General features: G+C 44.9%; 1 pseudogene; it reads right to left on the bottom strand.

Annotated features, from left to right (window-relative positions):
* Nucleotides 1-15,634, bottom strand: part of LOC133361554 (uncharacterized) — a 173,658-nt pseudogene that overhangs the window by 81,937 nt on the left and 76,087 nt on the right.

The raw sequence follows: 15,634 nt of genomic DNA, 5'->3' as shown, positions 1-15,634 counted from the left end.
CTGTGTATGATCACCTTACTCTGAAGAATGAGCCAATTGTTCTGTTACCCAGTTTGACAAACATAATTATTGAGGGTTAAATGTACGGTTCAATGAAGACATCTCCAGGAGTACTGTGTTGGCATTCCTTGCATAAGAGTTCGCATATTGGAATGTTACGTGTTTTTTAGAGATTAAAGTTGCTTAACACAGAAGAGTCTGAGTGGTGCCTTCCTAAGTCCATGCATAATAATATTAATTATAAGAACTGTATCTTGCGGAGAGATCTGCATTTTGAGACCTGATATAACACACTAAGACATAATCAGTAAAAGTTAAAGTGAGAATCATTGTATTATCCTGATTGATAATTCACTGGTCAACACTTTTTCTGGCATAAGGTATTCCAACGGTCTTAATGTAATTTTGGGGTGCTGATTCCAAATCTGGCATATCAAATATTGCATTTTCAATAAAAACTGCAGAAGAAAAATATTAAATAAATGTGGATATCTACATAAATTTATTATAAACACACTATCCTAAAAATACAGAACCATATTTTAACACTAAAGCAGTCACTGACTCGCAACAACTTGCAATCATAAGTGACAGAGTTAATTTCGGGTAAAATCAATGAAAATGGGGTATGCCGATAGCATAAAATGAGATGTGATAGAGCAAATCTGAGATCAGATTTGGAATCGGCACCCTGAAATAAGTCTAAAACAGCTGCAAAAGTCCAGGCCAGAAAAAAGTTTTTTTTATTGACCAGTGATAATACAACCCTAGATAACGACGCAGAACCTAATGATAATAATTAAATGCATTAGCATAATTACATACACTTGCATAACTGAAAACAATTACACCTACCTAATTAGCATACGCGCAACATTTTCATAATTAAATAAATTAGCATAACTTCGGGAAAATTACAGTTTTGAAAAAATTTCATTTTTTACATTTTTAAAAATTTTCAGACCGAATATATACAACAGGTGGAAAATATATATAAGCAAGAATGCAAGAATATAAATCAGCACTGCTCAACGAAACGCCCAACTGCGACTGGAGAAGTCCAAACCATCAAGCACATCACCAATGAATGCTCCATCCATGCACATCCTGGCGGTATCGCTAAAATCCACACTGCATCAACCACATCATTGGACTGGATAAGGAACCTTTGCATTCATTCATGACGATCATTAAAAATAAAAACTGTTGCTTTTCACAATGCCATACTCAAAAAGAACTGCGAGTCCGGCTCCGGGGATTGCCCTCGTGACTGGCAAATTGATAGGGAGCTCTGCATCGTCAGAAGCCACGCGTCACGGAGAGTTTTTTGTTGCATCATTGAGAGAGGCTGCTAGCTATGGCTGGTGCTCGCAGTATTGCAATCCAGACGTGGGGAAGAGTGACAAGCATTACTTTTCCCGGTGGCGAGATCGCTCTGGGCAGCAAACACGACCATAGAGTGACAATCGTTCGGATTGTGCTTAGATCAAAGTCAACCCTTTGAGGGAAAACTGGTGCAACCACTATTCGTGAGAGTGCCCCTTGAAATCGCAACCCACAGGCAAAGTTTAGTTGAGGGTCAGATCAGAGACTGACACGGAACGATATACAGTAACTTGATCTGTAGCGTGTCCTCTGTGCAGCACGAGTCGTACAAACAACTGGAAGAGGACTCTCTTGAAGAGGGGGGGGGGGGGGGAGACGACAGGCGCTGTCTCTCCAACTCACTCCACAGTCTGCAAGGATCAACAGTGTCTGGTGCGAGTGGTTTATGGTGACGGGATGATCGCGCACATCGACGCAGACGGAGCCGGACCCATCATCCCTGCCAGCACGGGCACTGCCGACAGAGTGACCAGCGTGCCGACTCGGCAATCACCTCAGCGGTGGAGAGAGACTGACGAAGCAGCCGAGAGCGCCGTGTGCTCAACACACACGCTGACCCAGCGCCCCTGCTGGGGACCTGAGGTATTTTCGTTCCAAGGAACGCAGCACCTCAGAAGCCAAAAGACAACCGCCATTCGCCACGAAGTGGCGGTGACGTCACCACGACGCTTGTTCCAGACTATGTTTTCAGTTTCATTTATTAGTTACTAGCGGTAAGTACCCGGCGTTGCCCGGGTGAAAAATATCTTTATAAACTTCTCTTAAAATTTTCGATTTAAAGCTTTCATGACTGCAGGGATTCATCTTCTTGGTTCTTTCGGTAAAGTCACGTAGAAGGGAATTCTCACGACGTTTCGGCCACAACGCAAGCAGCCGTCCTCAGGTGAAGAACAGGTCTGTCGGAAAGACAGCGTCTGAATGAACACCAGGCTTGGCAGCGTATATTTAAGCTGGGTTGGAGGGGGAAGAGCGCCTTGACAAAGGGATTTGCATATCAAGAGGAATTTAGCATATTTATGGAAATGCAGATATGGGATTAGTCACTACTTGTGGAATGAGTTACAGCAGCAGAGGTTAGAGTAAATGCGATTGGTATTACCTTAGAGTCGCGGCATCTCTTCAGAAAGGTGAGAGACTCGATTAGCTGAGCCTTCTTATCACGGAGTTTGTTGTCTCTTAAAAACCTTACATATACACACACAGATACTAAGGTATTGTGAAAGCCCGGTGGGCCGTTTGTACATTTCTCCACCAACAAAATTATGAGAAGCTTGCAAAAGTCCAAAATGTTGTAGAAATTGTGGGGTAAATAGTTGATGTAAAAGGTTTCCGAAAACTGTGGACACCCCCCCCTCAAAAATTATATTTACATCAGCCTACATACAACAGAGGAAGTAGTATCTATTGACTCTGTAGTTGTATCTACTGACTGTACAGTAGTATCTACTGAGCCAGTAGTAGCTACTGACTGGAGTATTATTTACTGATTGTAGTAATGACTGACCGTAGTAGTATCTACTGGGCCTACAGTAGTATCTACCGACTCTATAGTAGTAACAACTGTATAGTAGTATCCACTGACTATAGTAGTAACTACTAACTCTATAGCAAGATCTACTCACTCTATAGTAGTATCTACGGACTCTAATAGCTACTCACCGTACTAGTATGTACTGACTGTATAGTAGTATATACTGACTGTAGCAGTATTGACTGAGCTGTAGTGGTATATACTGACTGTTTTAGTATCTACTAACTCTATATAGCAGTATCTACCAACTCGATAGCAGTATCTACTATCACTACAACAGTGCATACCAGCTGAGGTGGTACCTGTTATCACTACAGCAGTGCATACTGACAGTGATGGCACCTGCTATGACTACAGCAGTGCATACTGACTGTGGTGGTACATGCTATGAATACAGCAGTGCCTACTGCTGTGGTGGTACCTGCTATGATTACAGTAGTGCATACTGTGGTGGTACCTGCTACTTTACTTAATAAGCAGGCTACAGTCTGCATTATAAACTGCCAGTACACTCACCCAGCTTAATAACTATTTGTACAGTCTATATTTAAGGAATCGATTAGTGGCACGCTCGGGTTTATTTTAATTTATTGAGTTTCATTTTCATTGCTATGTTATGTTTTAAAGTTTTCAGAAGTTTTTAAATGTATTTTCCCCCCGGGCAATGCTGGGTATATCGACTCTAACAAGAGTGGGGTGTCGAGGGCTAGTCCCGTGCAGAGCCTCTGGCCTCACCTAGATTGCCCAGCCGGGCGAGGTTGGGGACTGGGCCGCTACCCCCCACCCCCGCGCTGGAATAATAGTCTAATCTCTATAATTGTATTATTTACCGACCCTATAATAGTAATTGCACACATTGGGGTGTGGGGTGGAGAGAGTAGAGGAGGTGAAACTTTGATGTATTTACCTCAGCGTCGCGTGTAAATGTGTGCGCATATTTTTTTACGCAGGTGAGAAATGGCGTCCACCCTGCAGCAACGGTGTGCTGCCCGTTGCCAGGGGCAACCCTTGGTCAGCGTTTCGCACATGCACAACGGTGTGCTAAATAAAGAGAAATCGCACTAAATGGATAATTAAACCGCTTTAAAGTTTAGGGACTAAAAAACGGAAATGCATATTCCCACCGCGGGGCTCGGGGCGTGCCTCCTGGCAAAACATTTCTCGGTAAACCCCACGGTCCGAGAGCCAAATCACCCGCGAGCGTACGCAGACGGACAAAAAATGCCTTTCATAGGTTACAAAGATATTATGCATGGACTTAGGAAAACACCACTCAGACTCTTCTGTGTTAAGCAACTTTAATCTCAAACAAACACGTAACATTATAATATACGAACTCTTATGCTAAGAATGCCAACACAGTACTCCTGGAGATGTCCTCCTCATTGATCCGTACATTTAACCCTCAAAAATTATGTTTGTCAAACTGGGTAACAGAACAATTGGCTCATTCTTCAGAGTAAGGTGATCATACACAGCGACAGGAAAAAGTTTTTTAATTAATGTGACAATATTCATACGAACGGTAATAAAGAAACGTGCCTAAGCAAAGGTAGACCTCAATTAATTTGTTAGATTATGCAATTAACGTAATGCCTTGAAATAATGGTGTGCGGTAGTGTGCTTGCTTGTCTAACAAATGTTCATCAATTGGCTAAGGGCTTTAATACATTCGCGGGCAAGATTCTGTGATGAGAATAAAGCTTTTAACACAATTGTCTCCCTGTGTGTGTGTATTCGGTTTGGGCAGCGTACCCCACAATCCCATAACGGGTTGGAAGTGTTAAAAAAATTTTGCATCAGACTTGCAGTCTCTGTCAAAAAGGGGCGCTGTGGCCTTTGAAGTCGTGACCTATTGTGCAAGAGTGTGCTTGCTGTCACCATGTATTCTGTCCTCTCATCACGAGTTGGAAGTAAAAAAATGTTTTATTCACCTCTTATAGCTTGGTACCATACAACTTTCCGCAGTTTTGACTCTGCAAGTGACTCGAAGTACGTTTAGAGCAACATTCACTGCACTCACGTCGCTGTTTGGAATTCTTGCATGGTATTTGATATATTAGGGGAAGACGCCCCCCCGCATACATAATTTACTGCTACCATGTGCTGTTAGCTACTGGAAGACGAAGGCGTTTGGTGAGACTCTGATCCCGTGGAATACATTATCTTGTTCGGGAGATTGACATATTTCACATTGTATCTCTTCTGAATGACCCTAGGTCTAATACTTTCATAATTATTATTTGGTTCATGCTTAACCAAGATATGGTATACCGTAGTTGTTACCGAGTATATTCCGAGGGTTTTATTAACCTTTGTTCCCTGTCTATATCGCCAGGGATCTGTGCTTCTTATTCTCAAGTATATTTTGATATCCTGAGGTTGAACATATAGCTAAGCTTCGAAATTCACTGTTGTATTTTTAAAAACCCAGTCAGCTCATGATGATTAACTGCCCTTGGGTGGATTTCAAAGTCCAAGGGAGGTTCGTGACCCCTGCTGTTTCCATCTTATGGTTTGCCATTTTTTAAAATTAAATTGTATTACTTTCCAAGCAGGCTTGTGAGTTATTATCCTCCACCGGTCTGGTGGCAAGGTAGGAGGCAGGGGGGGCGACTCACCCTTTCTGTGCCCCCGCGCTACATCCCGATCAAAATTATTACCAAAAAAGGCAGAATCACTTAATAATTTTTTTTGGAAAAGGCATATGCACAACATGCTCTTCGAGTGTTTGTGATGAGATATGATACAAAACTCCGAGCTGCTGAGGCGATTAAACAAGCATCATTATAATATTATAACATTATGAATGCTTGGGAGCGTATTGGCTCTGGCTCCTGGTTAGAGATCTACCCAACCCACAGGACGGCAAATACTGGCCCCTCTTACTCGGCAGGCTGAACCTAGGAATTGAGTGTGCAACTTCACTTTAATGTAATTAAAGGCCTGTGACAAAGGTGAATCTACTGGGGCTTCATTGTCTCAAGCTTACATATCTACCGGGTCTCCATTTGACTTTGTAGTGTCTAAGAAGTCCACCCACACCTCCACTTCCACAAACTCCTGGGAGTTACCTCGCTCTGCCTCACAGTGAGAATTCTCCTCCTGCTTCACGTTGCCTCCATCGATGTGAAGGTCACATTTTGGAGTTGAATCTTCATCTTCACATTTTACCATCGCTTCTTCGCTCTTCACCATCACTTCTTCACATTTCACCTTTTCAAAATCCACCTTGACACATTTCATTGCGTCCAAGCTGGAATTAAATTCTGGTTCTTTTTTCAGCAGGGATGGGCTCATTGCAGCACTTGGACTTACACAAGCCGATTTCAGACTCCGCTCCTTGGGGATCTTGTGATGCCTGTGTGTTCTCTGGTGTCTTTGAAGATGTGATGACCGTGCAAATGCCTTCCCACACACAGTGCACTTGAAGGGTTTCTCCCTTGTGTGCTTTCTCTGGTAACTATGAAGATTAGATGACTTTGCAAATGCCTTCTCAAACATAGTGCACTTGCAGGGTTTCTCTCCTGTGTGTATTCTTTGGTGTCTTTTAAGATTTGATGAATGTGCAAATGCGCTTCCACACACAGTGCACTTGAAGGGTTTCTCTCCTGTGTGTATTCTCTGGTGTTTTTTAAGATGTGATGACTCTGTAAATGCCTTCTCACACAAAGTGCACTTGAAGGGTTTTTCTTCGGTGTGTATTCTCTGGTGTCTTTTAAGAAGTGATGAATCTGAAAATGCCTTCTCACACACAGTGCACTTGAAGGGTGTGTCTCCTGTGTGCGTTCTCTGGTGAATATGAAGATTTGATGGATTTGTAAATGCCTTCTCACACAGAGTGCACTTGAAGGGTTTCTGTCCTGTGTGTGTTCTCTGGTGGCTCTGAAGATGTGATGACTGTGCAAATGCGCTTCCACACACAGTGCACTTGAAGGGTTTCTCTCCTGTGTGCGTTCTCTGGTGTCTTTGAAGATTTGATGACTTTGTAAATGCCTTCTCACACATAGTGCACCTGAAGGGTTTCTCTCCTGTGCATGTTCTCTGGTGACTCTGAAGATTTGAGGACTTTGCAAATGCCTTCTCACACACAGTGCACTTCAAGGGTTTTTTTTCCTGTGTGCGTTCTCTGGTGTGTTTTTAGATGTGATGACTCTGTAAATGCCTTCTCACACAGAGTGCACTTGAAGGGTTTAGCTCCCGTGTGCGTTCTGTGGTGGCTCTGAAGATTTGATAACATTGCAAATGCCTTCTCACACACAGTGCACTTGAAGGGTTTCTCTCCTGTGTGTATTCTCTGGTGTCTTTTAAGATTTGATGACTGTGCAAATGCGCTTCCACACACAGTGTACTTGAAGGGTTTCTCTCCTGTGTGCGTTCTCCGGTGTGTTTTAAGATGTGATAACTCTGTAAATGCCTTCTCACACACAGTGCACTTGAAGGGTTTTTCTCCGGTGTGTATTCTCTGGTGTCTTTTAAGAAGTGATGAATCTGAAAATGCCTTCTCACACACAGTGCACTTGAAGGGTTTCTCTCCTGTGTGTGTTCTCTGGTGTTTTTTAAGATGTGATGACTCTGTAAATGCCTTCTCACACATAGTGCACTTGAAGGGTTTCTCTCCTGTGTGCGTTCTCTGGTGACTCTGAAAATTTGATGACTTTGCAAATGCCTTCTCACACACAGTGAACTTGAATGGTTTCTCCTCTGTGTGCGTTCTCTGGTGTGTTTTAAGATGTGATGACTCTGTAAATGCCTTTTCACACATAGTGCACTTGAAGGGTTTCTCTCCTGTGTGCGTTCTCTGGTGATTTTGAAGACTTGATGACTTTGCAAATGCCTTCTCACATACAGTGCACTTGAAGGGTTTCTCTCCTGTGTGTGTTCTCTGGTGGTCGTGAAGAATTGATGACTCTGTAAATGCCTTCTCACACACATTGCACTTGAAGGGTTTATCTCCTGTGTGCGTTCTCTGGTGTCTTTGAAGATTTGATAACTTTGCAAATGCCTTCTCACACACACTGCACTTGAAGGGTTTCTCTCCCATGTGTGTTCTTTGGTGTTTTTTAAGATATGATGACTTTGCAAATGCTTTATCGCACAAAAGGCATTTGAAGGGTTTCTCTCCCCTGTGTGTTATCTGGTGTCGTTTCAGAGGAGATGAACCTGAAAATACCTTTACACACAAACTGCACTTGAAAGCTTTCTCTTCCGTGTGTGTTCTCTGGTGGATCTGAAGAGTTGATGACTGTGCATATGCCTTGTCACACACAGTGCACTTGAATGGTTTTTCTCCTGTGTGAGTCCTCTGGTGGTGTGTCAAACTTCCAGTACGATCCGTGCTGTTTGCATACTGGTCGCATTGTTTCCTTCTTGTACCGAGCTGTGCCGAGTCCCTTTGCTCCATCAGACCAATTCTGCTGAGGAAGAGTCAGAGGAAGCGTCAGCTGCAGACAGAAAACATATCCACACCATCTACATCAGTATCAAGGCACAGAGGAATGCACAGTCACACATGACTTACACATATATACTTATTCATATATTCATGATATAGTGAAAATAATTCCCCAATTCATCACGTGGGCTGTTAGGGCACACAATGAGAGGGCCAATGGTCATAAATATGCCTGGATGCTCTAGTATCTTCAAAATGAATGTTTACCCAAAAATCCAAGCACACAATTTCGGCTGTCTAGCTATGAAAGGAATATTTAAGGAAAATTCAGCTATAATAGCAAAGTGTGTTGAAAATAATACTATTTGTATTATGCAGAAATACATAAATTAATGTTCAATCGAAACTTTGAGGTGGAAGCCAGGCTCAGATTTGCTTGAATGCTCGGATGAACAGATCTAACTTCAGCTGAATGTGCTGAGATATTTTCCTGACTGTTTCCATTCTTACAAAAAGTCCCAGAGGAAAACTAAATTAAACTATTGTTTTGATTTAACCTACATGTTCAATAGTTAATATACTTTACTGTAAATACAAACTTGACCACTGTCATACACCCGCATGGTAAAAAGGTGGTGGTGTGTCCAAAACCATGCCTGGTCACCTTCATCTGCTCAGTATTAATGCTTCCTCACACTTCACCATGTAATTAATATAATAGGGTTGTTCCCCTTTTTTCTGGCAACAAAACTGAAACCATTTTACAAGGAGTCATGCGTGCATTAACCACAATACTTGCAGTCAAAATGCAAACAAAAAAACACTAATATATGAATTGTCCTTGAAACTGATTGGTCTACACCAGAGACAGCGTTCTTTAGAGCCTCGTCTCAATTGGTGCTAGACCAGATGACACCAAAAGGCAGACAGCTCAAAGACAATGCACTATCAAAGTAATGAGGGCTCGGGGTAAGCATCTACATCATTAGACCTCCTTTGCCAGTACCAAAATATAATAATAGGGTTGTTCCCCTTTTTTTCTGGCAACAAAACTGAAACCTTTTTACAAGGATTCATGTCTGCATTAACCACAATATTTTCAGTCAAAATGCAAAAAAAATCACGGATACTACATGCAATGTCCTTGAAACTGATTGGTCTACACCAGAGACAGCTTTCTTTCGAGCCTAGTCTCAAACAGTGGTAGACCAGAGGACGCCAAAAGGCGAAGGAGGTTCATGGTATAACAATTTAGTACTATTAATGATTATATTACTACGCTGAGCGCGCGCCAAAGCACACATCTGCGCATGCGCGAGGCCGGGGGCCCTGCATGGGTCTAAGCCTTATCACAGCACTGTTAAGTACTATATTCTTGGTTCTTTCGGTACAGTCACGTAGATAGAAAAATCTTAATAAAAAAATGAGTTAATAAAAATCGAAATAGTAAAAATAAAAAAACACTAATGTAGATAGGCCTGTGGATTGTAGCAATGGTTATTAAGCTGGGTGAGTGTACTGGCAGTCTATAATGTGGATTGTAGCAATGGTTATTAAGCTGGGTGAGTGTACTGGCAGTCTATGATGTAGACTAGCATCATTCTTAACCTCGATGAGTGTACTGGCAGTCTATAATGTAGGCTGTAGCCTGCTTATTAAGTTTGGTGAGTGTACTGGCAGTCTATAATGTAGACTGTAGCCATGGTTATTCAGCTGAGCGAGTGTACTGGCAGTCTATAGACTTATTCTTAGTAATTGATAACCATTTCTATAGTCTACATCATAGACTGCCAGTGCATTCACAAAACTTAATAACCAGGCTACAGTTTACATGAATGGTTATTTTTATTATTATTCACGTTATTATTCACATTATTTGTATTATTATTTTTCTATCTACATGACTCAACGAAAGAACCAAAGATTACTATTATAGAGTTAGTATAGCTACTACTACAGCCAGTACACACTGCTATAGATATTGTATAGCTACTACTACAGCCAGTACACACTGCTATAGATATAGTATATCTACTACTACAGCCAGTACACACTGCTATAGAGTTTGTATATCTACTACTACAGCCAGTACACACTGCTATAGATATAGTATAGCTACTACTACAGCCAGTACACACTGCTATAAAGTTTGTATATCTACTACTACAGCCAGTACACACTGCTATAGAGTTAGTATAGCTACACAAAGTGTAGTATAGCTACACTTGTTTTATTATGTTTTATTTTTATTATTTTATTACTTCCCTTCTACGTGACTTTACCGAAAGAACCAAGAAGATGAATCCCTGCAGTCACGAAAGCTTTAAATCGAAAAATAGCTACACTTGTTGTGGGCAGGTCGCTTCTGAAAACAAGAGCGGTATAGCAGCTGAAGTGGGCTTGAACTGGTAAGATAAAAAAAAACTGTCGAAATATTTAAAAGAAACAAAGTTTCAAAGTAGTGAGCCAGATGAAGACAAATTAAAATTAAGCAGAGAATTAAAGCAAATGCAATCAGGCGAGGGCAGGAGGCAAGGCCCCGCATGGCAAGGCCCCGCGTTGTAATGTTCCAACCTGGACATCGATTCCATCCTCGCTGCTACTCAATTGATATCCCTACGAGAGGAGCGAGGCTCTACCTGAGTAAACAACAACAACAACCACCACGATGTGAACTTCTCACCTCGGATCTCAGTGAGCGCGCGCGATGATCGGCAGCTTCCTCGTGACGTCACGCGGCAGCACGAGGTGACATGACGTCACTAGCGGAGTACACCTCCCCCTCACGCCGATGAGGTAATGCAGTGGTGACGTCAGAGAGCGGGGTTAGAGTTTAAGTTCATTAAGATTCCTATTCCATTGATCCATCTATTGAACATTGACCCTTTGGGTGCGCGAGCTCAACAACTTGAACACTGTGTGTACAAACTGTGTATACAGTGTGTGTGTGTGTACAAACTGTGTATACAGTGGGTGTGTGTACAAACTGTGTATACACTGTGTGTGTACAAACTGTGTATACAGTGTGTGTGTGTACAAACTGTGTGAACAATGTGTGGGGCCGTCCATAAATGACGTCACGCAACTGGGGAGGGGACGGTCAGACATTTGTGACGATGTGTGACGATGGGCGATGATGGGGGGGGGGGGTGATAAATGTGACGTCACATCAAAATGCGCAACTTAAATAAATATAAACACGTTCGACTTCATTAAAGACTTTTTAATGTTTTCTCTTACATCAGAGTGTAGCGCCACTTTAAATACGCACTACGATGACAATAGTTTAAAGCGATTTGAAGCATGTTTTTGGGGGGGGGGTGGGCAGAGCTTTGTGACGTCATATTTGAGGGGGGGGGGTCTGACTTTTGGTGACGTCGTGTGACGAAGGGGGGGGGGGTCAAAATCGTCCAAAATCGCGTGACGTCATTTATGGACGGCCCCTGTATACAAACTGTGTACACACACACGGTGTGCGCGTGTGTGTACACTGTTGGCACAGTAGGGGGCACAGGTGGTGCATCGGCCAGTCATCTCAGTTGAACCATGGCACCTGAGTCTGCCCTGTGACCTCCTGCCGGCGGGAGTTCGACACTTCACGTGGCCTTAACGTGCACATAGCCTGGCACAAGCGCCATGGTGACGTCACCACCACGTATTGGCGAATGGCAGTCGTTGTTTTTGTTAGTGTGTTTGTGTATACAGTATATGCGCAGACTGTGTGTACGCTGTATATACATTGTGTGTACACAATACGTCTACACTGCGTATGTGTACAGTGTGTGGGTGGTCAGAATTAGTCGGGCGTAATTATCTTTTCATCAGCTCTGCAATGCTGTGTGGAAGCTACCTGGCCTGTCGCTCCGAATGAAGCTCCGGGTCTTCTCGGCAACAGTCATGCCCTCCATTCTCTAGGCATGTGAAACGTGGACCCCTCTAAATGGAACATCTGCGCTGGTTAGAAACACTGGCTGGCATTTTGATTTAAAGCTTTCGTGACTGCAGGGAATGATCTTCTTGGTTCTTTTGGTAAAGTCACGTAGAAGGAAAATAATAACATAAAAATAAAACATAATAAAATAATTCTCACGACGTTTCGGCCACAAACGGCTGCTTGCGTTGTGGCCGAAACGTCGTGAGAATTATTTTATTATCTTTTCTTTTTATTATTTTATTATTTTCCTTCTACGTGACTTTACCGAAAGAACCAAGAAGACTGGATGGCATGCCTACACTCAGATTGAGGGAAGCCAAGTGGTAGCGCATTCTCTATTTATTGCAGAGGTTCAAGGTTTAAATCCGACAGGCACCCCTGGCTACTCCAGTAACATCAACCAAAATATGCACCGTCTGCTTAAAGAGTGGATGTAAAACATACTATCGTGTCATTCAAAACACATAGGTCTTTGCATGTTGGTGTCATTGAGATTACACATCAATTATCGCCCCTGACTGACAGACTCATGTCCACATGCAGGCTGGTGCTGGGCCACCTTATGCCACACAGAGGTAGCTGCCACTTAGGGGTGCTCTTCGAGTGTTTCTGATGAGATATGATACAAAACTCCGAATTGCTGAGGCAATTAAGCAAGTTTAACGCGTAGGCTCTCACGACCAATATCATCCATCAGATTTTTTTGGGTTAGATTGCTTAAATATAAATGCGCTCTCTCTAGTCGTCTAGCCTAGCCTAAACACAAACCTGACAGTGGAACACCAATGGCACTGACCGAGACAGCCAACAACTATCCGGCCGCACAATATCTAGCGAAGATGACAGCGACGACGATACGAGCCCACTCCCAGAACCGGCAGCGCTCAGCTCCCGCTCTCAGCTGCTTTTATTGTACCCAGCGCGGTCTGGCTCCGCATTGGTCGCGCCTTTCTTCTCGATCCCTCTAGCAGGTTCCAGGGGCTTCCACATAGGGTCTTCCATGACTCTTACCCCAGTTCCTCCGCCCTGCCGACACACTCGTGTATATGCTCACCGGCATGTGTACTGTTTATCCACTGCAGTTGCCGTTGCAACTACAACCGGTGGACAGGCAGAGCAACCCCAACCCCGAGGAACACCACCAACACGAAAAAACAATTTACCCCAAAAAAGAAAACCTTGGTTGCAACACTTCCCGCGACCATACAGCACAACCGCAGCGTCTCCTGCGAACCATAACCACGTAGTGCCACTCCGGCGCCCCCGGAGACCGCCAACAAAAAGCACAACCCGGGCAAGAACCCCATCAGGGACCGCATAACCGTGACGCCCCCCCCCCCCCCCCCACGAGAGCCGATAACACAAGCCAAACAATATACACAACCCCCCCGAATCTCACCTTACAAGGGAGAGTCGGCCTTTACCAGAACATAGCTCACGTGAGCCGGTCCTCGACACTGGTCACCCCCGCCTTGGCAGGGTTTTGCATTCCTTGGGATTCCGAGGAATGGGAACAAAAAAACAATGGCCTAAGGGCACGGCCCGTCCCTGAAATCCGCAGTAGCATCAAATCAGATCCAGCCCCTGACACTTTGCACACGGCAGTCACGGAAAGCAACATGGAGCTTGGGAAGATGTTGCCGGCAGGTTGGAGTGCTACGGTGGCGCTGCCGGCACCCTGCTGACACCCCGGCCAAGCCTCCACTTTGGGCCAATGCTGGCGGGCCTCGTGGCCCTGAATTTCCCAGGCCACCTTCAAGGACGTGATCCCCCAAGCCTTCCTCTGAAGGGCAGGACGATCCCCGACTCCCGCGCCAGCAGCCTTTCCACCGCCAAGGAGTCGATCGCCATCTCACCCGTCTGGGGGTACGCGGTCTGCCCCAGCACCAGAAGCGCCTCCCGGAAAGTGAAGGGTGTCTCGGCTTCCCCTCGCTTCCACTGGAGAAATCTCGTGCGGGCATCGCACGGGAGGCCAAAAATATCCCCTTGCAGCGCCATTAACTCTGCCGCCCCTCCAGCGCTGTCCCGCGCTTTTCGCAAAATAGCTCCCGCCAGCCATGCCAAGCCCTCCACGGGCAAAATGGCACCCACCACATGCGCGGTCTCCGGCCCAGGCTCCTCTGCTCTCTCACAGAGACGAGGATCGCTGTCAGGGTCCCTTCGTGACTCCTTTACACGCCGCTGGCTGTGGAGCGACTCCCACACTTCCCCGCGCTCCCCTCAACACGGTGGTCCTCGGCCATGCCGCGTGATCGGCGCATGACCGCAAAGGATCGGGCTCCTCTCTCGCCAATTTTTCCGCCACTCTCCCGCCGATCCGCAGCCGCTCTCTCTCCGCCAATGGGCTTCATAACCAGTTCCCGTGGCTGCCGGAGGGATGAATGTTTCGCCATTCCCATCCTCCGATGACACTATAGGTGGGTTCTTTCTTCACCCCACTCCGAACACCAGTTGTAGTGTCATCATTGCGGGAGACAAGGTTTCTAAGGGGGCACCTTTATTAATACCTTCACAGGCTTGCCATCGCGCTCCCTCGTCGTCAAACCTAGCATAAACACAACCCTGACCATGTAACACCAATGGCGCTGACCGAGACAGCCAACAACTATCTGGCCGTGCAATATCTAGCGAAGACGGCATTGACGAAGGCAGCGAAGATGACAGCCACGAGGAGATGAGCCCACTCCCAAAACTGACAGCCCTGAGCTCCCACTCTCAGCTGCTTTTATGCTACCCAGTGTGGCCTGGCTCCGCCCTGGCCGTGCCTCCCTTCTCGAACCCACTAGCAGGTTCCAGGAGCTTCCAGATGGGGTCTTCCGTGACCCTTGCACCAGTTCTTCTTCCCTGCCGACACACCGGTGTATATGCTCACTGGCGTGTGTACTATTTGTCGACCGCAGTTGCCGTTGCTGGACAACAATCGGCGTTATTACACTACACTAGTACAGCACACCGGTGTTGGAGAACAAATCGCGTAGTGGCGGGTTTCACTAAACATTTAAATTAATGCGATCTAATTATGGGCAATTAAGCTCCACATTAATGCAAATATTATCATAATATAGTGAATGCTTGGGCGCTTATTGGCTCTTACTCCTGGTTAGAGATCTACTCAACCCATATGTCCACAAATACTGGCTGCTCTTACTCTGCAGGTTGAACCTAGGAATTGAGTGTGCAACTTCACGTTATTTTAATTAAAGGCCTGTGACAAAGGTGAATCTATTGGAGCTTCATTGTCTCAAGCTTACACATCTACCGGGTCTCCATTTGACTTTGTATTGTTTAAGAAGTCCAGCCACACCTCCACTCCCACAAACTACTGGGAGTTGCCTCTCTCTACCTCACAGTCAGAATTCTCCTCCTGCTACACGTTGCCTCCATCGGT

This window comes from Lethenteron reissneri, unplaced genomic scaffold (genome assembly GCF_015708825.2).
Source record: "Lethenteron reissneri isolate LAM-NWPU_2019-01 unplaced genomic scaffold, ASM1570882v1 scaffold_114, whole genome shotgun sequence".
Taxonomy (NCBI): domain Eukaryota; kingdom Metazoa; phylum Chordata; class Hyperoartia; order Petromyzontiformes; family Petromyzontidae; genus Lethenteron; species Lethenteron reissneri.
Note: the sequence above shows the minus strand (reverse complement) of the source record. Positions and strands in the feature narration are given on the sequence as shown.